The sequence below is a fragment of the Pseudophryne corroboree genome, chromosome 4 (assembly GCF_028390025.1).
Source record: "Pseudophryne corroboree isolate aPseCor3 chromosome 4, aPseCor3.hap2, whole genome shotgun sequence".
Taxonomy (NCBI): Eukaryota; Metazoa; Chordata; class Amphibia; order Anura; family Myobatrachidae; genus Pseudophryne; species Pseudophryne corroboree.
Window position 1 is genome coordinate 67,277,674 of NC_086447.1, and position 26,792 is coordinate 67,304,465.

The following is a 26,792-nucleotide window of genomic DNA, read 5'->3' on the forward strand; positions in this document are numbered from 1 at the left end:
TCTTTCCTGTTCCAATGCTCCTAAGTTTCATCTGTCTGTTCCTCTATTATGGCTGGTTTCTTGTTTATTACTCCTCCAGTTTTGTTCTTCCTCTATATCCATGCTGTCTGTTATTTGGCATCTCTTCTGCCCGGTGTGGTGCATGATCCTTACGGTATTGATCTATTTCCTCTGGGACCTTGCTTCTTCCATACTGATTATGCTTCTTCCATGGTTCATCCTGGTACCTTTCATATGGGGAATCTCGTTTCCAGTTCCTATAATCGTAGGTATAATCTTCTAAATCTCTGTTAAATTTTCTCTTTTTTTGTTCTATTACTTCTTCTTCTATTTTTCTTATTTTATTCCTGGTAAGTGCGTCCAATTTTTTGAAGTCTTCTAATCCTTTCAATGGTTCAATTCTATTCCTGATCCTTTCTATATCTGTCTTAATATTTCTTATTGAAAAGTTCCCTGTCTTCTATAATCAATTTCATTAGGTTATTCGAGCATGTGTCCAGGACTGTATTCCATCTTTCTAGAAAACCTGTATCTTTTGATAAAAAGGTGGTTTTTTTTAGGATGCGTAGTCCCCTAGGTATCATTTTTTGATCCAAATATTTGCTGAGTGTTGTGCTTTCCCACCATTGTTTGATCTCTGTTATCTCCAGCTTTTCTAGGGTAAGGTATAGGGAGCAGAAATTTTCTTCTAATGCTGGTGTTGTTCTGATCTTTGTTTGTGCCTTTGACAAGTTAAAGGTCTCAAGATGTCTGTACCTTTCATCTCTGCTGAATGCCATATTCCTTTTGTTTATTTATTTATTATTTTATATGCCTATGGGCGCTATGTATAAGTAAGCTGCTGTTTTTCTGATAGTGTTCACAACGTAGTTAAAGAAAAAGAAATGAAAAACTGCGCTATTCTTATACACAGCCCCCTTCTAGCTGGTTGCTGCTCGTGACACTATGTGGGAATACTTCCGGATCCCACTTGTGGCGTAATGGATAAAGTAGATAAGTGTCTTAGCGCACACCTAGCATAAATGTGTGAATTCAACCTTGTATTTATAAAGAATATCCACAATGAGATAAAATTATAAAATGTCAATTTATTGATATTAGATAAAAATGAATGAAAATAAATAAAGATAAATAGAGATATATAATAGGATTCTAAAAAGCCTTGTAGATCAAAAAGGTAAATGTTACTCTATGTAGCTTATACTACTAATAAACTCTTTTACCCCCTAGTACCGGTACACATGACTGACAAACAACATACAAACATGTATTTGGATTACCCGTGGGCACACTATTTTTAGCGTTTTACCCCACTGGTATGTGTTTTATTATCAGTCTCTATCCAAACAAGACAAGGATTTGTTGTTATCCTTAATTGATGGTCAAAATGAGCATTCTTAGTACTGGCTATTAGTAAAGAGTCTCTGTGTGCCACTAATACCCCTTTCACATCGCACTAAAAACCCGGTATCGACACGGCATATTGCCGTGTCGAAACGGGTCCATGTGCGATGTGAAAGGTCCTTTGGTGAATTAGCGGGTCGCCTGACTCGGTAATTCAACCCGGTAAAAAAGAAGGGTTATTACCGGGTCAGGCGCAGTGTGAATGGGAGCCGTTCCGATGCGACACGGCTCCCATTCACAGCATAGGCAGAGGCGGCGCAGGAGATGAGCTCATCTCCCGGCGCCGCCTCCACCCCTGCTGCTGCTGCTGCGCCCTCCGCTGCTATGGCAACCGACCCGGTATATTGCCGGGTCGGAAAGCCAGCAACGGAGCGCAAATGCCGGATCCCACCCGGTAAGTACACTTTTCTCTTACCGGGTAGGATCCGGCATTTGCGATCTGAATGCAGCATGAGAGTCAGGGTTAATATGGTTAGTGCGGTCAATAGTCCCAATATTTATTGCAGAGACTGCTGATTAATTGTCCTTTGTCAGCAGTACTTTCCTATATAGCCACAAATGCTGATATGGGGTATTTCTCTGACGTCCTAGTGGATGCTGGGACTTCCGTAAGGACCATGGGGAATAGCGGCTCCGCAGGAGACTGGGCACAAAAGTAAAAGCTTTAGACTAGCTGGTGTGCACTGGCTCCTCCCCCTATGACCCTCCTCCAAGCCTCAGTTAGAATTTTGTGCCCGAACGAGAAGGGTGCATGCTAGGTGGCTCTCCTGAGTTGCTTAGAAGTAAAAGTTTAAATAGGTTTTTTATTTTCAGTGAGTCCTGCTGGCAACAGGCTCACTGCATCGTGGGACTAAGGGGAGAAGAAGCGAACTCACCTGCGTGCAGAGTGGATTGGGCTTCTTGGCTACTGGACATTAGCTCCAGAGGGACGATCACAGGTTCAGCCTGGATGGGTCCCGGAGCCGCGCCGCCGGCCCCCTTACAGAGCCAGAAGAGCGAAGAGGTCCGGAGAAATCGGCGGCAGAAGACGTTCCTGTCTTCAAATAAGGTAGCGCACAGCACTGCAGCTGTGCGCCATTGCTCTCAGCACACTTCACACTCCGGTCACTGAGGGTGCAGGGCGCTGGGGGGGAGCGCCCTGAGACGCAATAAAACACTGTAAAAACCTTATATGGCTAAAGAAATGCATCACATATAGCTCCTGGGCTATATGGATGCATTTAACCCCTGCCAGTTTTCCGGAAAAAAGCGGGAGAAAAGGCCGCCATGAAGGGGGCGGAGCCTTTCTCCTCAGCACACAAGCGCCATTTTCTTTCACAGCTCCGCTGGAAGGACGGCTCCCTGACTCTCCCCTGCAGTCCTGCACTACAGAAACAGGGTAAAACAGAGAGGGGGGGCACTATTGGCAGCTAATATATAAATACAGCAGCTATAACAGGGAGTAACACTTATATAAGGTTATCCCTGTATATATATATAGCGCTCTGGTGTGTGCTGGCAAACTCTCCCTCTGTCTCCCCAAAGGGCTAGTGGGGTCCTGTCCTCTATCAGAGCATTCCCTGTGTGTGTGCTGGGTGTCGGTACGATTGTGTCGACATGTATGAGGAGGAAAATGATGTGGAAGCAGAGCAATTGCCTGTGTTAGTGATGTCACCCCCTAGGGAGTCGACACCTGACTGGATGGTCGTATTTAAAGAATTACGTGACAATGTCAGCACTTTGCAAAAAACTGTTGACGACATGAGACAGCCGGCAAATCAGTTAGTGCCTGTTCAGGCGTCTCAGACACCGTCAGGGGCGCTAAAACGCCCGTTACCTCAGATGGTCGACACAGACCCAGACACGGATACTGAATCTAGTGTCGACGGTGAGGAGAAAAACGTAATGTCCAGTAGGGCCACACGTTACATGATCACGGCAATGAAGGAGGCATTGAACATTTCTGACACTACAAGTACCACAAAAAAGGGTATTATGTGGGGTGTGAAAAAACTACCAGTAGTTTTTCCTGAATCAGAGGAATTAAATGAGGTGTGTGATAAAGTGTGGGTTTCCCCCGATAAAAAAACTGCTGATTTCTAACAAATTATTGGCACTATACCCTTTCCCGCCAGAGGTTAGGGCACGTTGGGAAACACCCCCTAGGGTAGATAAGGCGCTCACACGCTTATCAAAACAAGTGGCGTTACCGTCTCCCGATACGGCCGCCCTTAAGGAACCAGCTGATAGAAGGCTGGAAAATATCCTAAAAGGTATATACACACATACTGGTGTTATACTGCGACCAGCAATCGCCTCAGCCTGGATGTGCAGTGCTGGAGTGGCTTGGTCGGATTCCCTGACTGAAAATATTGATACCCTGGATAGGGACAGTATTTTATTAACTATAGAGCATTTAAAGGATGCATTACTATATATGCGAGATGCACAGAGGGATATTTGCACCCTGGCATCAAGAGTGAGTGCGATGTCCATTTCTGCCAGAAGGGCGTTATGGACGCGACAGTGGTCAGGTGATGCAGATTCCAAACGACATATGGAAGTATTGCTGTATAAAGGGGAGGAGTTTTTTGGGGTCGGTCTATCAGACCTGGTGGCCACGGCAACGGCTGGAAAGTCCACCTTTTTACCCCAGGTCACCTCTCAGCAGAAAAAGACACCGTCTTTTCAAACTCAGTCCTTTCGTTCCTATAAGAACAAGCGGGCAAAAGGCCACTCATTTCTGCCCCGGGGCAGAGGAAGGGGAAAAAGACTGCACCAGGCAGCCTCTTCCCAGGAGCAGAAGCCCTCCCCCACTTCTGCCAAGTCTTCAGCATGACGCTGGGGCTTTACAAGCGGACTCAGGCACGGTGGGGGCCCGTCTCAAAAATTTCAACGCGCAGTGGGCTCACTCGCAAGTGGACCCCTGGATCCTGCAGGTAGTATCACAGGGGTACAAATTGGAATTCGAGACGTCTCCCCCTCGCCGATTCCTGAAGTCTGCTCTTCCAACGTCTCCCTCCGACAGGGAGGCAGTATTGGAAGCTATTCACAAGCTGTATTCCCAGCAGGTGATAATCAAGGTACCCCTCCTACAACAGGGAAAGGGGTATTATTCCACGCTGTTTGTGGTACCGAAGCCGGACGGCTCGGTGAGACCAATTTTAAATATAAAATCCTTGAACACTTACATAAAAAGGTTCAAATTCAAGATGGAATCACTCAGAGCAGTGATAGCGAACCTGGAAGAAGGGGACTATATGGTATCTCTGGACATCAAAGATGCTTATCTCCATGTCCCAATCTTCCCTTCTCACCAGGGGTACCTCAGGTTTGTGGTTCAAAACTGTCATTATCAGTTTCAGACGCTGCCGTTTGGATTGTCCACGGCACCCCGGGTCTTTACCAAGGTAATGGCCGAAATGATGATTCTTCTTCGAAGAAAAGGCGTCTTAATTATCCCTTACTTGGACGATCTCCTGATAAGGGCAAGATCCAGGAAACAGTTAGAGTTCGGAGTAGCACTGTCTCAGGTAGTGCTACGTCAGCACGGGTGGATTCTAAATATCCCAAAATCACAGCTGATTCCAACAACACGTCTACTGTTCCTGGGGATGATTCTGGACACAGTCCAGAAAAAGGTGTTTCTCCCGGAGGAGAAGGCCAGGGAGTTATCCGAGCTAGTCAGGAACCTCCTAAAACCAGGCCAAGTGTCAGTGCATCAATGCACGAGAGTCCTGGGAAAAATGGTGGCTTCTTACGAAGCAATTCCATTCGGAAGACTCCATGCAAGAACTTTTCAGTGGGATCTGCTGGACAAATGATCCGGATCGCATCTTCAGATGCATCAGCGGATAACCCTATCTCCAAGGACAAGGGTGTCTCTCCTGTGGTGGTTACAGAGTGCTCATCTTCTAGAGGGCATTCAGGATTGGATGCTGGTGACCACGGATGCCAGTCTGAGAGGCTGGGGAGCAGTCACACAGGGAAGAAATTTCCAGGGCTTGTGGTCAAGCATGGAAACGTCTCTTCACATAAATATTCTGGAACTAAGGGCCATTTACAATGCCCTAAGTCAAGCAAGGCCTCTGCTTCAGGGTCAGTCGGTATTGATCCAATCGGACAACATCACGGCAGTCGCCCACGTCAACAGACAGGGCGGCACAAGAAGCAGGAGGGCAATGGCAGAAGCTGCAAGGATTCTCCGCTGGGCGGAAAATCATGTGGTGGCACTGTCAGCAGTGTTCATTCCGGGAGTGGACAACTGGGAAGCAGACTTCCTCAGCAGACACGACCTCCACCCGGGGGAGTGGGGACTTCACCCAGAAGTCTTCCAAGTGATTGTAAACCGTTGGGAAAAACCAAAGGTGGACATGATGGCGTCCCGTCTCAACAAAAAACTGGACAGATATTGCGCCAGGTCAAGGGACCCTCAGGCAATAGCGGTGGACGCTCTGGTAACACCGTGGGTGTACCAGTCGGTGTATGTGTTCCCTCCTCTGCCTCTCATACCCAAAGTACTGAGAATCATAAGAAGGAGAGGAGTAAGAACTATACTCGTGGCTCCGGATTGGCCAAGAAGAACTTGGTACCCGGAACTGCAAGAGATGCTCACGGAGGACCCGTGGCCTCTACCTCTAAGAAAGGACCTGCTCCAGCAGGGACCTTGTCTGTTCCAAGACTTACCGCGGCTGCGTTTGACGGCATGGCGGTTGAACGCCGGATCCAGATGGAAAAAGGCATTCCAGATGAAGTCATCCCTACCCTGATCAGTTCAGACGTTTGTCAAGGGGGTACTGCATATACAGCCTCCTTTCTCCTTCATCCACTAGGGGCCACTGGAGCGTAGTTACAATGGGGAAATAGTAGGCAGTAATTGGGAGCTGGCACTTTAAAATTCTCACACTGTGGCTAGCTCCTCCCCTACTATCTCCCCTCCAAGCCAGTCTTAGTTTAGTGCCCGAGGTAGCTGGTTCACTTGGGTTTAGCTGAAGAATTTTTTCTTTTTTCTTTATTATCTTTCACACACTCACAGACTGGCAGCTCTGCCACTGCCAGTCTGCACCGCGGGAGCTGCCGGCAGGGTCCCATCGCAGCTGCGTGCGGCTCGGGATGGGCCCCGGCTGAGGGAGACACTGAGCTCTCCTGAGTTGGCCGGACACCGCTGCGTGCGGCGCGTGTCGGGGCCACTCCATCCAGCAGAAGATTCCGGCAGCATGGCAGCGGTGAGTATCAAAAATGGCCGGACACCGCTGCGTGCGGCGCGTGTCGGGGCCGCTGGGTCGAAACGCCTGACTGAAGGAAGCGGTGAGTACATTCTCCCCCTCTCCAGACTGATGTATGTTTTTACATTTTTCAGTTTCAGTGTTTTAATACATAGATGGACAGGCTCCCCTATACTCTCCAGTCAGACAGGCTGGAGTGCATAAAAGGCTTACTAATTTGAAATTGGCGCCATTATGTGGGGAGCGGAGCTTCGGCCCGCTCTGTAAGCGGGCTCAGCGCTCTTCACTCCCCGGCTGCAGCATACAGGCAGCCGGGTGATACATTTACATATATCATATATCTGTGTAATAATTAGCATAGCTCTCATGGCAGAGTGGTAACACCTATGGTTACGATGCCCACGAGCTAGTGTTCGATTCCAGCAAAGGACACACTCTCCCCGGCCGCAGCATACACACTTACAGGCAGCCGGATGATAGTGCGGTTTTAATTTGAAAGTGACCGGAGCAGGGGGGCGGAGCTAACTCCCGCTCCGTTCGGCGGGCTCAGGCTTTCCGCTCCCCGGCCGCAGCATACAGGCGGCCGGGGGATGCATGGGCGCTTTCCGCTTACTATACAGCGGATTTGAATTTGGCGCCAAAGCGGAGGGGGCGGAGCTAACTCCCGCTCTGTACGGCGGGCTTTCTCCGCTCCCCAGCCGCTGCAGCATGACGAGACGCCGCTCCACAGTCCCCCGCTCCCCGGGCCACTGAAAGCTCCTTTCCTCTCCTGGCTGTGCAGGGAGGATTCTTTACATGTATAAGGTATGAGGGGGGTGAAGCTTATTCCCCCCGGCGGCAGCTCCCAGCTCTCATTGTCTCTAGGCAACACACCTGTCTCTGGAGTTTGTAGCTTTTCTGTGCAGTGTGCTGCAGAAATATTGGCCCTCATTCCGAGTTGTTCGCTCGGTATTTTTCATCGCATCGCAATGAAAATCCGCTTAGTACGCATGCGCAATGTTCGCACTGCGACTGCGCCAAGTATCTTTGCTATGAAGATAGTATTTTTACTCACGGCTTTTTCATCGCTCCGGCGATCGTAATGTGATTGACAGGAAATGGGTGTTACTGGGCGGAAGCACGGCGTTTTAGGGGCGTGAGGTTGAAAACGCTACCGTTTCCGGAAAAAACGCAGGAGTGGCCGGAGAAACGGTGGGAGTGCCTGGGCGAACGCTGGGTGTGTTTGTGACGTCAACCAGGAACGACAAGCACTGAACTGATCGCACAGGCAGAGTAAGTCTGAAGCTACTCTAAAACTGCTACGAGGTGTGCTAATCGCAATATTGCGAATACATCGGTCGCACTTTTAAGAAGCTAAGATACACTCCCAGTAGGCGTAGGCTTAGCGTGTGTAACTCTGCTACATTCGCCTTGCGAGCGATCAACTCGGAATGAGGGCCATTGTTACATCTTGCTTTGGCTACATTCCTCCTGCAGGGGAGTCCTCTGCACCATTTCAGACATTTAGATCAGGGAATCTGCTCTATTACAGGAGCTGGGACTCAGCTCATTGATAATTAAAAATCTACTGTGCAGTATTTCTTTACCCTACAAATACACAGTATTTATCTACCCTATTAGGTGCACAGTAATTATCTACCCTATTAGGTGCACAGTATTTATCTGCCCTATTAGGTGCATGGGTTCACTGTGGTGTGTGTGTATATAGATATATATAGATATGTTTGTATATATATATTTAAGTGTGTGTGGGTATGTATATAGATATATCCATACAATACCATATATAGGGGATAAAACAAACACTTCCGCAATGTTTTCTAGAAACAGAATACCCCACCTTGCCACATAACATTTTCACCCATCTTTTCTCACAGGCTGGTCACCATTTTGAAAAGCCAGCGGAACCTCCGAGAAACATCGGGTGCACCTTAATTAGCGGTACACTACATACAGGGCGGGGTGTTGCCTTCCCTTTATTATTCCTTGGTGTCACTAGTTACTAATGCTATTTGTAATTTGGGGAATGTGTGTAAGGCATCAGACAAATAGCGCTGTGGCTCAGTACGCAAGTAGCGGGTATCTGAACAGCGGTTTGAATCCAAACAAAACTTTGAGAGCTCCTATAGCCTAGGGCTAAGACTCCTGTCCCACAGCGCAGCGTTACTTGTTCAGGTCTCCGCTGCTCCAGAAAGTTTATTTGAATCGTGTCGGTCACACATTATAGCGCAGACCTTACATAGGGCTGTGTTTATTTAACCCACCTTTTCTCCTTTCGTTTGTCTCACCTGGGATAGTCAAAGAATTCCCTCTTAGGTGTGAAGTATGCGGTGGAGCCATCTGCTTAGCCCTCCACGCACCTGCAGGACACTCCTGTTTGAACAGCTCAGATTATACAGGTAATGTCACTGGTAACCAGAGACCTTGTACGTCATTTCACCTCTCCAGGTTTCTAAAGGAACCTTGCTAACCTTCCATGTTACAATACTGATGATGTCTGTTTTCTGTGGAGTCTGAACCTGTGTCTCAGAATATCCAGGTGCATTACAGCAGTTCGTCTGAGACTGCAGGTAAAGGAGGCGGACACGTCAAGTCCATCAGGGTTCGACGCCGATGACGAAATGACAGCGACTGGTCCAGTTTCGGATAAGCTGGCCAGGCTCCGGTAGACGGCCGGCAGACGCCCGAATACACAATTTCAGGTATCAAACAATGTTTGTTTTCCTATCCTTTCCCCGCAGACGGCAGGAAAGGGTATCAGAACATCTCCAGGGTATACCCCTCAATGTATCGCCGGTCCAACAAGCTGCCGTTTTCCTGAGGCAACCTTGCTCAGGGATCCATCGAAGACATATATACGGCAGCAGGGTTCTACCTTGTCCGGAGCAGGTAGGTTGTGGAACAATTGTCCTCTAGGTTACAGGATGTTTCGCATCCGGATCAATTGATACTTTGGTACGGGTCAGAATCACGATTCTGCTTTATGTTCTTTGGAGGTCTCCACGTCTGCAGTCTCGGAACCTGCATTTTCGCTTTGGGCTGTCTTAACCCGACGACCTCTGGGGCTGCGACAGTGACAGGTGAACATGAAATCCTACGGGGCAGATGGTTCAGGGGAAGGGACTTTCTGCAGGATTTCTTGAACCATTGGAGGTAAGTCCACTTTGCTTTCTCCTACTTCTGCCCCAGCTCCAAGACAGACCTTTACCGGTCTTTCCTTTAGATTTTTACCGTGCCCTTTCAGGCTTCCGATTCCACACGGGCGATATCTCTGTCGCCAGGGGATCTCAGAAAAAAAAAAAAAGCTGAAGCAGAGGTTCAGCATCCTCGGTCCAGTCTGATTTTACATCATCCTATACACACACTAAAGGTCAGACTTTCCTACCACCTGGAGGGTCCCAGGGTAGGCGCAGGTCGGTGGAAGAAGGCTTGGGCGGTTACAGACTAGATTTGGGAGTACAACCGTCTCGGGAGTCCCTCGGCAGGGGTCGGCCGATTTACGATGACAAGAGAGTCATAATGCAGGCGGCGCTCCATATGCTTCTAACCGCAAAGGGTGTTGATCCCTGTTTTTTACATATCATTTGAATCGGGACAGTTCTCAGGCCTTTGTTTTCTTTTCACGTTCCGAAGCCAGTTGGCTCGGCCAGGCCTATTCTGGCCTTAGAATCCTTTCAGTCTGTGATTGCTAGTTGAACAAGAAAGGGAGTTTTACGCGTCCCTTGTCTTCAGGGATGCCTGTTTACTGATTTCCGTTGGGTTTCCTCATCGGGCTTTACTCAGTCGCATTACAGGATTCTCATTTTCACTGTAAGTCCTTTTCTTTCGGTCTCTCTTCCGCTCCCACAGGGTTCAGGAAGATCACAGAATAACTCTTTTTCAAGGGGTTGACGTTGGTTCCCTAATGGGACAATCTACTGCTACTATCCCACTCTGTACATTACGTGGCTTCTGAAGATCCGATTTATGCTCCTCATAAACGTTTTCTCAACAGGATCCGTCGGAGGATTTTTCCTTCCTCGGTACCAGGTACTCTATTTCTTCAGTCAAGCTGCGACGCAATGAGTGGTCGCCTACATTCCCCTCTGAGCGGGGGACAACAATCTTCTTTCCAGATCAGGCCACCAGGTCAGACTCCTGGGTGAGGGAACATTCCCCGGAGTTTTGTCAGCTGGTCTGCTGTGGGCGGAGATTTCGAATCGACCTCAGGGCGTTCTGACTGACTCTTTAACCCTTTACTACTCACCGACGTGAGCTCTGGTGGCAGTAGCTGAGGATGCCCTCAGGGCTCCTGGGAGTTTCTGGTTATTCTATCCTGCCTCCTTTTCTATTGCTACCTCACTTTTCGGTAACACAGGAGGAGAATATGCGTGCTAGTCCTCTCCGTGGCTCTGGTTGGGCCACCCATGACTTGAAGATACGGCTACAACTGTTGTCGGTAGAGGAGCCTTGGCTCCTACCTCGACTGGACTGTCTACTTCAACAGGGTCCTTTTCTTTGTTCAATCTTACACTGGTTTCATTTAACCGTGTGACTGTTCACGAGCCCTCAGAGGGGAGGAGTTCCCTAGTTCGGTTAGGCCTACTAGGCCCCGATTTCAGAAGTCTGTTACCTCTTCTCGCTTTTGCCACTTTTGGAAAGCTGTATGGGACATAATAAGGATAAAAGGGGGTTTTCCCCTTCTTTCAGTTACCATTCAGCCGTAATCTTTGGTTTCTCTGGGAGGTTTTGCTCCGCTGCGCTTCAAACCACATTGACCTGAATTTTCGGTCCCTGCCTTTTTCGGTTTTCTTCCAAAAGAAATTAGCCTGGCGCCCGTAAGTTCGGGCTCTCTTTCAGGGAGTACTCTATTAGCAACTCCCCCGGCTGAGCTTCGGCCTCAGCGGTCGTTTCTCCCAAAGGGCATGTCCGTTTTTCATATAAATCTGACACTAGTGTTTTTCAGTCCTCTTTGACTGTTGTCAGGGCTCGCTGACTTTCTCTACAGAGGTCTTAGGCTATTCGACGAAGGGTTTTTTTCTTCTTTATTCTGTACGATGCTCCCGTACTAAATAGCCAGGGTCCCAGCATATGCTGGGCTGTAGGATACATCTGACCATCAGACAGTCTTCTTGGCGGTTGCTCGGGAGCCTCCGTTTTCCATTTCAGCGCACTTTACGTGCGTGGTGGGACCTTCGTGGGCAGCTGCCCGTGGGGTCTCCATGAATACTTTATGTCGCGCGGCTACTTGGTCAGACCGACATTCGTTTTGTCAAATTCTACAAGTTTGACACTTTTGCGGCCTCTGCATCTCACTTTGGCCGAGCGGTTTTACAGGACTCTCAGCGCTCTCCCACCCGTTTTGGGAGCTCTGGGACGTCCCCATTGTAACTACGCTCCAGTGGCCCCTAGTGGATGAAGGAGAAATCAGGATTTTGGTACTTACCGATAAATCCCTTTCTCCGATTCCACAGGGGCCACTGGACGCCCGCCCAGCGCTGTTCCTCCTTGTTTTTTGCTTAACGGTTTGCAGATCACCATATGACTGCTTGTTGAGTTCGGGCTAGCCGGTTGTTTGTTAGGTTCTGTTCCAGGTTGGGTTTGTGTTATCCTGGGTTACAGGGCGTCATTAACCTCCTCTACCTTACGGTTTGTTTATTACAGCTCTCCTCGGGCACAGTTTTACGTAGACTGGCTTGGAGGGGAGATAGTAGGGGAGGAGCTAGCCACAGTGTGAGAATTTTAAAGTGCCAGCTCCCAATTACTGCCTACTATTTCCCCATTGTAACTACGCTCCAGTGGCCCCTGTGGAATCGGAGAAAGGGATTTATCGGTAAGTACCAAAATCCTGATTTTGTGCCACCAGTGGCACCTTGGGATCTCAATGTAGTTTTAGGGTTCCTAAAATCACATTGGTTTGAACCACTCACCACTGTGGAATTAAGATATCTCACATGGAAGGTGGTCATGCTGTTAGCTCTGGCGTCAGCCAGGCGTGTCTCAGAATTGGCGGCTTTGTCATATAAAAGCCCTTACCTAATTTTTCATTCAGACAGGGCAGAATTGAGGACTCGTCCTCAATTTCTCCCTAAGGTGGTTTCAGCGTTTCACATGAACCAACCTATTGTGGTGCCTGCGGCTACTAGGGACTTGGAGGACTCCAAGTTGTTGGACGTAGTCAGGGCCCTGAAAATATATGTTTCCAGGACGGCTGGAGTCAGAAAATCTGACTCGCTGTTTATCCTGTATGCACCCAACAAGCTGGGTGCTCCTGCTTCTAAGCAGACGATTGCTCGTTGGATTTGTAGTACAATTCAGCTTGCACATTCTGTGGCAGGACTGCCAAAATATGTAGTCCAATGTTCGATGTTTTTGTTTTTTGTGTAACAAATGATGTATTATGCAGTATAACATGAAAAGGGCAAGAGTGCTATTAAAACCATGTTTGTGAAGGGCGGAAGTAAAAAAACCCAGGCTGCAGAGGATAAGAGGAGTGGAATACTGTAGATCGATTATGCAGCCATCCTGAGGAAGCCGCTGACAGGCGAAACGCGTTGATTGCGGAGTAATCGATCCTTCTCCTGTGACCGCACGGACGAGGACACGGAGAGACGGAAGTCTGCCGGCAGACTACAGCTCATTCCACCACACCACCAATGGGTCTCCCCGCAGAAGAACAAGCAGCATTGGATATACTCCACTGCATCACCAACGGGCATTTCACTGCAGAAGCAGCGACTCTGAGGTAGGCGGGGAAAATACCCCATATCAGCATTTGTGGCTATATAGGAAAGTACTGCTGACAAAGGACAATTAATCAGCAGTCTCTGCAATAAATATCTACAAGCTCTGTCTGCAATATTCATTCCGGGAGTAGACAACTGGGAAGCAGACTTCCTCAGAAAACACGATCTCCATCCAGGAGAGTGGGGCCTCCACCAAGAAGTCTTCGCAGAGGTGACAAGTCTTTGGGGAGTTCCTCAAATAGACATGATGGCGTCTTGTCTAAACAAGAAGCTTCAGAGATACTGTTCCAAGTCGAGAGACCCTCAAGCAGTAGCAGTGGATGCACTAGTGACCCAGTGGGTGTTTCCGTCAGTGTATGTTTTCCCTCCACTTCCGCTGATCCCAAAAGTACTCAGGATCATAAGAAAGACAAAGGTTCGAGCAATCTTCATTGCCCCAGACTGGCCAAAAAGGGCTTGGTACCCAGATCTTCAGCAGTTACTCATAGGAGATCCTCGGCCTCTTCCTCTTCGGGAGGACCTGCTGCAGCAGGGGCCATGTGTGTACCAAGACTTACCGCGGCTACGTTTGACGGCATGGCTGTTGAGCGCCGTATCCTAGCCAGGAAGGGTTTCCTAAGGAGGTCATCCCCACCCTTATTCAGGCCAGAAAGGGAGTAACGTCAAAACATTACCACCGTATTTGGAGAAAATATGTGTCTTGGTGGGATTCCAAGAAAGCTCCTACGGAAGAGTTTCACTTAGGACGTTTTCTCCATTTTTTGCAGGATGGTGTGGAGATGGGCCTACGATTGGGATCAATCAAGGTCCAGATTTCGGCCTTGTCAGTGTTCTTCCAAAAACAACTGGCCTCTCTTCCAGAGGTTCAGACCTTCGTGAAAGGGGTTCTGCACATCCAGTCTCCATTCGTGCCTCCAGTGGCACCATGGGACCTTAACGTGGTATTGCAGTTCCTTCAATCGGATTGGTTTGAGCCTCTAAAAAAGATAGAGTTGAAGTTTCTCACTTGGAAAGTGGTGATGCTTTTGGCATTGGCATCCGCAAGGCGGGTGTCGGAATTGGGGGCATTGTCTCACAAGAGCCCTTACCTGATTTTCCATGAAGATAGGGCAGAGTTGCGAACTCGCCAACATTTTCTTCCAAAGGTGGTTGCTGCTTTTCACATAAACCAACCTATTGTGGTGCCAGTAGTTACTGACACATTCACTGATTCAAAGTCTCTAGATGTGGTTAGAGCTTTGAAAATCTATGTTGCTAGAACAGCTCGTATACGGAAAACAGAGGCTCTGTTTGTCCTGTATGATCACAACAAGATTGTCTGTCCTGCTTCCAAGCAGACTATTGCACGTTGGATTAGAAATATGATTCAGCAATCTCATACTACGGCTGGATTGCCGTTACCGACGTCAATAAAGGCCCACTCCACTAGGAAGGTGGGCTTATCCTGGACGGCTGCCCGGTGGGTCTCGGCATTACAACTTTGCCGAGCAGCTACTTGGTCAGGGTCAAACACATTTGCTAAGTTCTACAAGTTTGACACCTTGGCCGATGAGGACCTAATGTTTGGTCAATCGGTGCTGCAGGGTCATCCACACTCTCCCGCCCGTACTGAAGCTTTGGCATAGACCCCATGGTCTTGATGTCGTCCCCAGCATCCTCTAGGACGTATGAGAAAACAGTATTTTGATAACCAACCGGTAAATACTTTTCTCCTAGTCCGTAGAGGATGTTGGGCGCCCGTCCCAGTGCGTACTTTACCTGCAGTTTAGTTATTACAGTTACACAAGTTGTGTTATCTTGGTTTCAGCATGTTGCTGCAATTAGTTCATGCCTGTTGGCGTGTGTTATCTTGAATGCCATGTGTGCGGCATTGTTGAGGGTGTGAGTTGGTAGATATCTCACCACTAGTTAAGTAATTCCTTTCCTCGAAATGTCAGTCTTCCTGGGCACAGTTCCTACAACTGAGGTCTGGAGGAGGGGCATAGAGGGAGGAGCCAGTTCACACCCAATGAAAAGTCTTTGGAGTGCCCATGTCTCCTGCGGATCCCGTCTATACCCCATGGCCTTGATGTCATCCCCAGCATCCTCTACGGACTAGGAGAAAAGGATTTACCGGTAGGTTATCAAAATCCTATTATTTTCACTATTTGTCTTATTATTCTGTATTTTATTTCATTTACATAAACTAGCCAAATATAATGTATGGTATAACTAGAGATGTGTGGCGGGCGCTTTTCGTGTTTTGTGTTTTGGTTGTGGATCTGGATCTTCGATCGTGTTTTGGATCTGGATTGGTTTTGCCAAAACCACCCTTTCGGGTATTGGTTTTGGATCTGGATGATTTAAAAAACCAACAACACAAAAACTGCTAAAATCACAGAATTGGGGGGTAATTTTGATCCTACGGTATTATTAACCTCAATAACATTAATTTCCACTCATTTCCAGTCTATTCTGAGCACCTCACACTATTATTGTTTTTAGGCCAAAAGGTTGCACCGAGGTCGCTGGATGAGTAAGTTAAGCGACCCAAGTGGGCGGCACAAACACCTGGCCCATCTAGGAGTGGCACTGCAGTGGCAGACAGGATGGCACTTAAAAAACTAGTCCCCAAACAGCACATGATGCAAAGAAGAAAAAGAGGTGCACCGAGGTTGCTGTGTGACTAAGCTAAGCGACACAAGTGTGAGGCACAAACACCTGGCCCATCTGGAGTGGCATTGCAGTGGCAGACAGGATGGCAGTTTTAAAAACTAGGCCCCAAACAGCACATGTTGCAAAAAAAAAAGAGGTGCACCAAGGTCGCTGGATGGCTAAGTTAAGTGACACAAGTGTGAGGCACAAACACCTGGCCCATCTAGGAGTGGCACTGCAGTGTCAGACAGGATGGCACTTAAAAAAACTAGTCCCCAAACAGCACATGATGCAAAGAAGAAAAAGAGGTGCACCAAGGTTGCTGTATGACTAAGCTAAGCGACACAAGTGTGCAGCGCAAACATCTAGCCCATCTAGGAGTGGCACGCAGTGGCTGAATGTCGAAAGTGGCCCACAATTTTTCGGGCCACCGACAGCATCTCATGCACGCCCCTGTCATTTCTCAAAAAAAAAAAAAAAAATCTGCACTACCAAATTAATTGTATGCGCAAAACATGGGACGTGCTGGAATTTGCCCAGATGTAATACATGCACAATATTGGTGGCACAGGAGAGTGTACCCCTAAACCACACACGCACACACACACACACACACACACACACACACAGCAAAGCCTGTAAAAATAATTTGGATAATAACCCTTTTATTTGGACGGAGTTACAGTATATAACAATATTGGTGGAACAGGAGAGTGTACCCCTAAACCACACATACATGGCAAAGCCTGTGAAAATTATTTGGATTAAATATTAATAACCCCTTTATTTGGAGTAAATAATATACAGCACAGGACAGCACCACTGGACTTATACGGCAGTACCCCTAAACTTATACGGCTGCACCACTGGACTGGATTTATACGGCGGTACCACTGGACTTATACGGCAGTACCCCATGACTTATACGGCAATACCCCTAAACTTATACGGCTGCACCACTGGACTGGACTTATACGGCAGCATCACTGGACTTATACGGCAGTATCACTGGACTTATACGGCAGTATCACTGGACTTATACGGCAGTATCACTGGACTTATACGGCAGTATCACTGGACTTATACGGCAGTATCACTGGACTTATATGGCAGTACCACTGGACTTATACGGCAGTATCACTGGACTTATATGGCAGTACCCCTGGATGTATACGGCAGCACCACTGGACTTATGGCAGCACAGGACACCACCACTGGACTGATGCAGCACAACACAGCACCACTGCACTGTACTTATACAGCAGCACTGGACATATGGCAGCACAGGACACCACCACTGGACTTATGGCAGCACAGGACACCACCACTGTGTCTGGACTGATGCAGCACAAGACAGCACCACTGGACTGGACTTATACAGCAGCACTGGACTGATGCAGCACAACACAGCACCACTGCACTGGACTGGACTTATACAGCAGCACTGGGCTTATGGCAGCACAGGACACCACCACTGGACTGATGCAGCACAAGACAGCACTGGAATGACACCTAAGAGCAGGTCACCACACCACTTTCCCGCACAGACAGACACTGAGGAGACACGTCCTCTCGCTGCACTCTCCAAGACTGGAGTGAAAATGGAGGTTGACGTGCAGCTCCATATATGGAATCCAAAACCAGCGAGAATCCGACAGCGGGATGATGAAGTTTTGCCTCGTTCTGGTTTCCAAGTCTGGCGGGAAGTCCCGAGCTGGGCTCGGATCCGGGCTCAGGACGTAAAGTTTGGGGGTGTTCGGTTCTCAGAGAACCGAACCCGCTCATCTCTAGTTATAACCCTATTACAGTGTAACAACTTACATGCTACAGTCCCTGCTGTCCAAGGTGTGTACTGCAAATGGAATTTTTGGACACCAAAGGGGAAATTTACTAAGCCACGAGACTGAAATCCCAGAAGACTTTTCCCAGCAGGATTACAGGCTCCTGATTTACTAAAATCAACTCCTGCTGAGATTCAAAGTTGATACAAAAAATGTCTTCCCCAATAACATAAGAGAGCCCACAGATTTACAAAGTGGCAGGATTTAGATTTAGCTTTCGTTCTCCAAGACTTTATCAAACTTTATTTTCTGCCTTGTAGAAGGCTCTGGAGATCCGAAACATGTCACAAGGAATTTTTAGGGAGGCTTGCGTGCTTATTTATCAATGAGTGATAAATTTCACTGTGAGTGATAAATTGCACCAGCCAGTCAGCTCCTAACTTTCATTTTTCAAACACAGTCTGTAACATGGCAGTTAGGAGCTGATTGGCTGTTGCAATTTATCACTCATTGATAAATAAGGGCATTGATTTGAGAGCTGCCACAATCTTCACCTTGAGGACCCAGAGCAGACATTCCCAGTCTACCATCAACTGTTAAGGCACGCCTAAAGCTCTTTTCTGGTAGACAGCTCATGTAAATATTTGATTGTATATGTATTGTTTAATGTAGGTGTAATTCTAAAAAGGGTATTGGATGATTTATTAAAGCAACATTATGCTACATTGATCTACCTCTCATTTTTTGGGTCCTGCATTGGGATTCCTGAGATACTGTTGAAAGGAGGATGAGAAACGATCTGTGTAAGCAGGGTACCCCTGAGATTTATATGAATGCGCCTTTATTATGTAATGCCACATCAATGCGAAGAATTAAAGCGATCCAGTAATGATGACAAAGAGAAGACTCTTCTGAAAAACCAATTATGTACTCAGGGCCGTCTTAACAGCAGTGTAGGCCCCTACCCATCCTCCGTAGGGGGAGGGGGGGGGGTGCTATCAGCTTTAACTTTGATGTACCGTGGGTGGTAGGGGGTGTTCTATATTCCACTCAGCATGTAGGACCTGGAGTAGTAATTTCTGCTAATTACTCCTTTACTGCACAGATGGTGGGAGATGGGGAGAGAGGGAGAACACCAAACTGTAGAAGAGGGCATTGGGCTGAATGAAGGGGCCCTGGTACATGACTTCCAGGGTGGTAGGGGCTGTTTAATGCGCAGGGGAGGGGTGGATAGTAAAGTTGGTTTAATATTCATCATTTTCCGGTGGGAGGGCAGCTTGCTTGACTGCAGATATCTCCAGTACCTGGAAATAGATTTCTCGGCTTTTAATAGGCCAAAAATCTAGAGAGTGCCACCTTTTCAGGAGATACTGGAGACCTGGGGATCAGAGTTCAGGAGCCAGAGCAATCTAACGATGAAAATATAAAACTGCATACCAGGCGTGTGGAGCTGGGGTGGGGACCAGCTGCTGGAAGGCTGATATCTCTGGTTCTCGGCATAATAGAGACAAGCTGCCAGCGTTCACCAAAAGAGGAGAGTCCCAGCTTTTGAAATATACCCTCAGAAAAACTCTAAATCAGTCAGAAACTGAGATATCTGGCTGGGAAGAGCAATTAACAGGATCGGATGGGGACCACTGCTTTGAAGTCGGATATCTCCGGTTCCCAAGGGCCGATTTTTAAAAATCTGGTACCCCTGGAAAAAGGGGACCCTCAGCTATCAGCATAGGGCCCTTATACTCCTGAGGCCTTTGGGCAATTGCCCATTGAGCCCATACGAAAAGACAGCCCTGGATGTACTATGTAAAAAAAACCAGTTTCCTGGTTTAAATGTATGCAAAAATCACCCCCAAACTGATGACCGGCCACTAGAACTTTAAGTCTAGGCTTGTAGAGGAAAATAGTTTTTGCAGCCTTCACTTCCCTGGTTGACACTATGGCAGAGGGAGACTCCATGTGAAGAGTTCCTCCATGCTGTAATGAACCCACACTCTATGTCCACCCAATCTTGCTACTTCCAGCTTTTTCTTAAAGATCTGGGACTAGTTGAGATTTCATAGTGGACTCCGGGGCAGATGTATTAACCTGGAGAAGGCATAAGGAAGTGATAAACCAGCGATATGTACAAGGTGATAAAGGCACCAGCCAATCAGATCCTAACTGTTAATTTACATATTGGAGCTGATTGGCTGGTGCCTTTAACAGTTAGGATCTGATTGGCTGGTGCCTTTATCACCTTACACATATCACTGGTTTATCACTTCCTTATGCCATCTCCAGGTTAATACATCTGCCCCTCTGTGAGGCGTTTTATAAAATCTTTTTGCATATTTTTGCATTTTAAAAAATAAATAAATTAGTGATGAGCGGGTTCGGTTTCCGAGAAACCGAACCCACCCGAGCTTTACATTTTTTACACGGGTCCGAGCAGACTCGGATCCTCCCGCCTTGCTCGGCTAACCCGAGCGCGCCCGAACGTCATCATCCCGCTGTCGGATTCTCGCGAGATTCGGATTCTATATAAGCAGCCGCGCGTCGCCGCCATTTTCACACGTGCATTGAGATTGATAGGGAGAGGACGTGGCTGGCGTCCTCTCCGTTTATATAGTTAATTATTAATAGTATACTACACAGTTGATCTGATTGCTTAGCTTATTGTGGGGAGGATTGGGGACTGGGGAGCAGCTGTTAGGAGGAGTACAGTGCAGAGTTTTGCTAGTTTTTTATCCGTTCTCTGCCTGAAAAAAACGCTCCATACCATATCTGTGCTCAGTGTGCTGCATGATATATATCTGTGCTGAGTGCTCACACTGCCTAATTGTGGGGACTGGGGAGCAGTTATAGCAGGAGTACAGTGCACAGTTTTGCTGACAGTGACCACCAGTATACGTTTGTCTGCCTGAAAAACACTCCTGTGGTGGCTTTTTTTATACTAGTTTTGCAGTCTGCTGACAGTGTCCACCAGGTCCATTATACTGTATATAGCAGTACGGTAGGCCACTGCTGTACCTACCTCTGTGTCGTTACTCGTCGTCCATAAGTATACTATAGTATCCATCCATCTACATTGTATACCTGTGGTGTCTTTTTTTTTATACTATAAACGCAGTCTGCTGACAGTGTCCACCAGGTCCATTATACTGTATATAGCAGTACGGTAGGCCACTGCTGTACCTACCTCTGTGTCGTCACTCGTCGTCCATAAGTATACTATAGTATCCATCCATCTACATTGTATACCTGTGGTGTCTTTTTTTTTATACTATAAACGCAGTCTGCTGACAGTGTCCACCAGGTCCATTATACTGTATATAGCAGTACGGTAGGCCACTGCTGTACCTACCTCTGTGTCGTCACACGTCGTCCATAAGTATACTATAGTATCCATCTACATATCTACATTGTATACCTGTGGTGTCTTTTTTTTTTATACTATAAACGCAGTCTGCTGACAGTGTCCACCAGGTCCATTATACTGTATATAGCAGTACGGTAGGCCACTGCTGTACCTACCTCTGTGTCGTCACTCGTCGTCCATAAGTATACTATAGTATCCATCCATCTACATTGTATACCTGTGGTGTCTTTTTTTTATACTATAAACGCAGTCTGCTGACAGTGTCCACCAGGTCCATTATACTGTATATAGCAGTACGGTAGGCCACTGCTGTACCTACCTCTGTGTCGTCACTCGTCGTCCATAAGTATACTATAGTATCCATCCATCTACATTGTATACCTGTGGTGTCTTTTTTTTTATACTAGTTTTGCAGTCTGCTGACAGTGTCCACCATGTCCATTATACTGTATATAGCAGTACGGTAGGCCACTGCTGTACCTACCTCTGTGTCGTCACTCGTCCATAAGTATACTATAGTATCCATCCATCTACATTGTATACCTGTGGTGTCTTTTTTTTTTTTATACTAGTTTCGCAGTCTGCTGACAGTGTCCACCAGGTCCATTATACTGTATATAGCAGTACGGTAGGCCACTGCTGTACCTACCTCTGTGTCGTCTCTCGTCGTCCATAAGTATACTATAGTATCCATCCATCTACATTGTATACCTGTGGTGCCTTTTAGTTGTGCGCATTAAAATATGGAGAACAAAAATGTGGAGGTTAAAAAAATAGGGAAAGATCAAGATCCACTTCCACCTCGTGCTGAAGCTGCTGCCACTAGTCATGGCCGAGACGATGAAATGCCATCAACGTCGTCTGCCAAGGCCGATGCCCAATGTCATAGTACAGAGCATGTAAAATCCAAAACACAAAAGATCAGTAAAATGACCCAAAAATCAAAATTAAAAGCGTCTGAGGAGAAGCGTAAACTTGCCAATATGCCATTTACGTGTTAGGGTCTCCTGCTCTGTGCTGCCACGTCGTCATGGCAACCGGGAGACAAGTGCTAGCGGAGTAACCTGAGCGTAGCTGATACTCCGGTTCGGGTCTTTTGCTGTGCAGTGGTTACAGGCTCTGTGCACGGCAGGGGATCCGGTGCTGGTTTTTGTGCTCACAGTCTGTGAGGTCTGAGTGGGGCATGGACAGCACCTGCTATATAAACCCTCTTCTCAGGTTAGGCAGATGCTGCTGAATCTTTGTTGGTTAGTCAGTTCCTGAAAGCTAGCTAGTACTGTGTAAACTTTGTATTTGTTTGTTGCTTACTGCAAATAGGCCTTGGGATTTGGTATTACACTCTGCCAATCCAGACCTAGCAGTAAGACTGGAGTCAGTCGTTTAACCTGCTGGGGTTCTTTTGTTACTCTGTGAACCTAGCAAGTTTGCGGCTGTATTCTCAGACTTGCCTGCCAAAATCCTTTCTCACTGTGCAAGGTGTTCAGGTGTCAGTTTAGTGGCAGTAAACTGAACCAGTGCACTGCAAGTGAGGACTAGGATTGTGGAGACTCTCCTTGTGTCTATTATTCCATCTCTGACCAAGGAGTTTACTGCCACACCCGTTGGTAACCCTTTAGGGTTTTGCTGTTGCCCTTAGCAACAGCATTTCGGGTTCTCTACGTATTAAATCACAACATCTCACTTCTTTCCATCTGAGCATTCCTAATACTAGGGAGACACCCAGTTTCTTAGCCTTTGGGCTTCTCTGTTCACTTTGTGTTTATTTTGTTACCCTATCACCTTCTGTGTATGTAATGTCATATTCCCCAGTCTGTCTGTGAGTTCATTTGTTTTGCATCCCTCTCCGTTCAGACACCAGTACATTCCTGCTGGCACTGGTGTGCATAACATATTCAGCAGCCCAATACTCCTGTTGAAATTTTGTGGGAATATGGAGCATACCCCCTCAAAATACTTTGCAACAGGTGGTCGATCAGGTGCAGGTCCTGACTCGACAATTTAATGATTTGTCCATTAAAATGCACACCTCGCAGGCCGCTGGCGGAGCTCCCGCAGTAGCAGTACCTTCAGGGGTTAAGGAGCCGAAAGTAAATCTCCCGGATCGTTTTTCTGGAGATCGCTCGCAGTTCTTTTGTTTCAAGGAGAGCTGCAAGCTATATTTCCAACTTAGGCCTCAGTCTTCTGGGTCGGAGATTCAGCGGGTGGGCATAGCGATTTCCTTGCTACAAGGAGACCCACAGGTCTGGGCATATGGGTTGCAGCCTGACTGTCCGTCGCTTAAAAGTGTTGATGCTTTTTTTACGGCACTGGGCATGTTGTATGATGACCCTGACAAGACGGCCTCAGCCGAGGCTCAGATTTCGATCCTTAAGCAAGGGCGAAGGCCAGTTGAGGTTTATTGTACGGAGTTTCGGAGGTTGGCCCATGATACCCAGTGGAATGATCCAGCCCTGAGACACCAGTACCGAAGAGGTCTTTCTAACCAGTTAAAAGACCAACTGGTACAATATCCCTTGCCTGATAGCTTGGATCAGCTCATGCAGTTATCCATTCTGGTGGATAGACGGCTGAGAGAGCGCAGGCTTGAAAGGGAGACCGAGGTTTCCTTCTTTCCCAAGGGAACCTCAGACTCTGAGGAATTTTCCGAGGAGCCTATGCAGATTGGGGCTACCCGCCTCTCCTCGCGTGAGAAGACGTGGAGGAGACAGCAGGGGTTATGTTTGTACTGTGGGAATAAAGGTCATGTGGTAGTATCATGCCCAGAAAGGCCGGAAAACTTCAGGGCCTGAGGGTGATGGGAAATATCCTGTCAGGCCAGAAGTCAGAATTTCCCAAGAAGACTTTTATCATTCCGGTGACCTTGAAGATCCTCGGTCAAACTGTCAAGACTGAGGCCTTTGTGGACAGTGGGGCCGACGGGGTTTTTATGGACCGCCAATTCGCCCTGAAACACTCTGTTCCCTTAGTACCCTTGGCATCGGAAATTGAGATTTGTGGGTTAAACGGGGAACCATTATCCCAGGGTAAAATTACCTCTTGCACTAGCCAGATTTCTTTGTTTATTGGAGCCACACACTCTGAAAAATTGTCCTTTTATGTGACTGTCTGTACTTTTGCCCCATTGGTGTTGGGGTTACCCTGGTTAAGGGCCCACAATCCTCAATTTGACTGGGTCTCTGGGGAGATTCTTAGTTGGGGTACTGATTGTTTCAGGAGTTGCTTGAGCCTTCCAGTCAGGCTTTCGCAGCTAAGTTTGCCAGGATTGCCAGGATGTTATGCAGATTTTGCGGACATGTTCTCCAAAAGAGTTGCAGAGGTACTACCTCCCCATCGCCCCTATGACTGTGCCATTAATTTGTTGCCGAATGCTAAGCTTCCCAAGAGCAGGTTGTACTCCCTGTCACGTCCTGAGACTCAGGCTATGGCAGAGTACATTCAGGAGAACTTGGCTAAGGGATTTATCAGACCTTCACAGTCTCCAGTTGGGTCGGGGTTCTTCTTCGTGGGTAAAAAGGACGGTTCATTGCGACCCTGCATCGACTTCAGGGAATTGAACCGTATCACGATTAAAAACTCATACCCACTGCCTCTCATTTCGGTCTTGTTTGACCAGCTTCGTACTGCCACCATTTTTTCTAAGATTGACCTACGCGGTGCGTACAATCTAATCCGAATAAGAGAGGGGGATGAATGGAAGACTGCCTTTAATACCCACTCAGGGCATTATGAATATTTGGTGATGCCTTTTGGGCTCTGTAATTCCCCGGCAGTCTTCCAGGACTTCATGAACGATGTGCTCAGGGAATATTTGGATAGATTCTTAGTTGTATACTTAGATGACATCCTAATCTTCTCCCATTCCCTGGAGGAACATCGGAAGCATGTACGCTTAGTCCTCCAGAAACTCAGAGACCACCGGCTTGGGGCGAAGCTGGAGAAGTGCGAATTTGAAGTTCAGCAAATCGCATTTCTAGGATATATTATCTCCCCAGAAGGTTTCCAAATGGAGGGTTCCATGGTACAGGCAGTCCTGGATTGGGTGCAGCCCACTAGTTTGAAGGCGCTTCAGCGTTTTCTGGGCTTTGCGAATTTTTATAGACGATTTATCGCTGGATTTTCGTCTATAGTGGCGCCCTTGGTGGCACTCACTAAGAAAGGGGCGGATGTTGCTCACTGGTCTTGTGAGGCCAAAGCGGCTTTTGCCCGTCTCAAATGGGCATTGGTCTCGGCCAAGGTGCTGCGACACCCAGATCCAGAGCGTCCTTTTGTGGTGGAGGTGGATGCCTCTGAGATGGGTATTGGGGCAGTGCTCTCTCAGATGGGGGTGTCTGATAATCGCCTTCATCCCTGTGCTTACTTTTCCCGTAAATTTTCGCCTGCCGAGATGAATTATGACGTGGGTAACCGGGAATTGTTGGCTATTAAGGATGCACTCGAGGAGTGGAGACACTGGCTTGAGGGGGCTAAGTTTGTGGTCTCAATTCTCACCGACCATAAGAATTTGGCATATTTAGAGTCAGCGAAGCGCCTCAATGCCAGGCAGGCACGATGGGCTTTGTTTTTTGCTCGCTTTAATTTTTTGATAACATATCGCCCTGGGTCAAAAAACATCAAGGCTGATGCGCTCTCGCTGAGTTTTTCTCCAATCCAGGAGACCACCGAGGAGCCATTGCCCATTGTGTCCCCATCATGTATTAAAGTGGGCATTACCCAGGACCTCTTGTCATTAGTCCTTAGAGCACAGGAGCAGGCTCCTCCAGACCTTCCGGTAGGTCTTTTGTTTGTGCCTCCTAGGTTAAGACAGCGAGTGTTCCTGGAATTCCATGCCAAGAAGTCGGCAGGTCACCCGGGTATTGCCAGAACTCGGGAGTTGCTATCTAGGGTGGTGTGGTGGCCCTCGGTGGCTAGGGATGTGGATCAGTGGGTTCGGGCATGTGACATCTGTGCCCGAAATAAGACTCCTAGAGGGGTTCCTGTTGGCCCATTACATCCACTCTCTATTCCATCTAAGCCATGGACCCACATTTCAATGGATTTTGTGGTGGACTTGCCCAAATCCTCGGGGATGACAGCCATCTGGGTTGTCGTTGACAGGTTTTCGAAGATGGCGCACTTCGTTCCATTGGCTGGGCTGCCATCGGCCAGACGCCTGTCTGAATTATTTATGCTGCATGTTGTGCGCCTCCACGGGTTGCCACTTGATGTGGTCTCTGACCGCGGATCCCAGTTTGTGGCCAAATTCTGGAGGGCATTTTGTTCCGATCTCCAGATTTCTGTCAGCTTGTCGTCAGGCTACCATCCGCAGTCTAATGGGCAGACTGAAAGGGTGAACCAGTCCTTGGAGCAGTTCCTCAGGTGTTATGTCTCCAAGTGTCAGACTGACTGGGTTGCTCATCTGTCCATGGCGGAGTTTGCCTATAACAACGCAGCTCACTCTGCTACAGGGATCTCTCCCTTCCTTTGTGTGTATGGGCATCATCCTAAGGCCAATTCTTTTGACCCCCTGGACTCCACGCCTGGTGGTTCCTCTGTGGTTTCGGTCCTTAGAGGTATTTGGAGGAAAGTGAAGAAAGCCCTTGTGTCTGTGTCATTAGTGACCAAAAGGGTTTTTGATAAGCGGAAAAGACCCTGCAGCTTCAAATTAGGAGACTTCGTCTGGTTGTCTACCAAGAATTTGAAGTTGAGA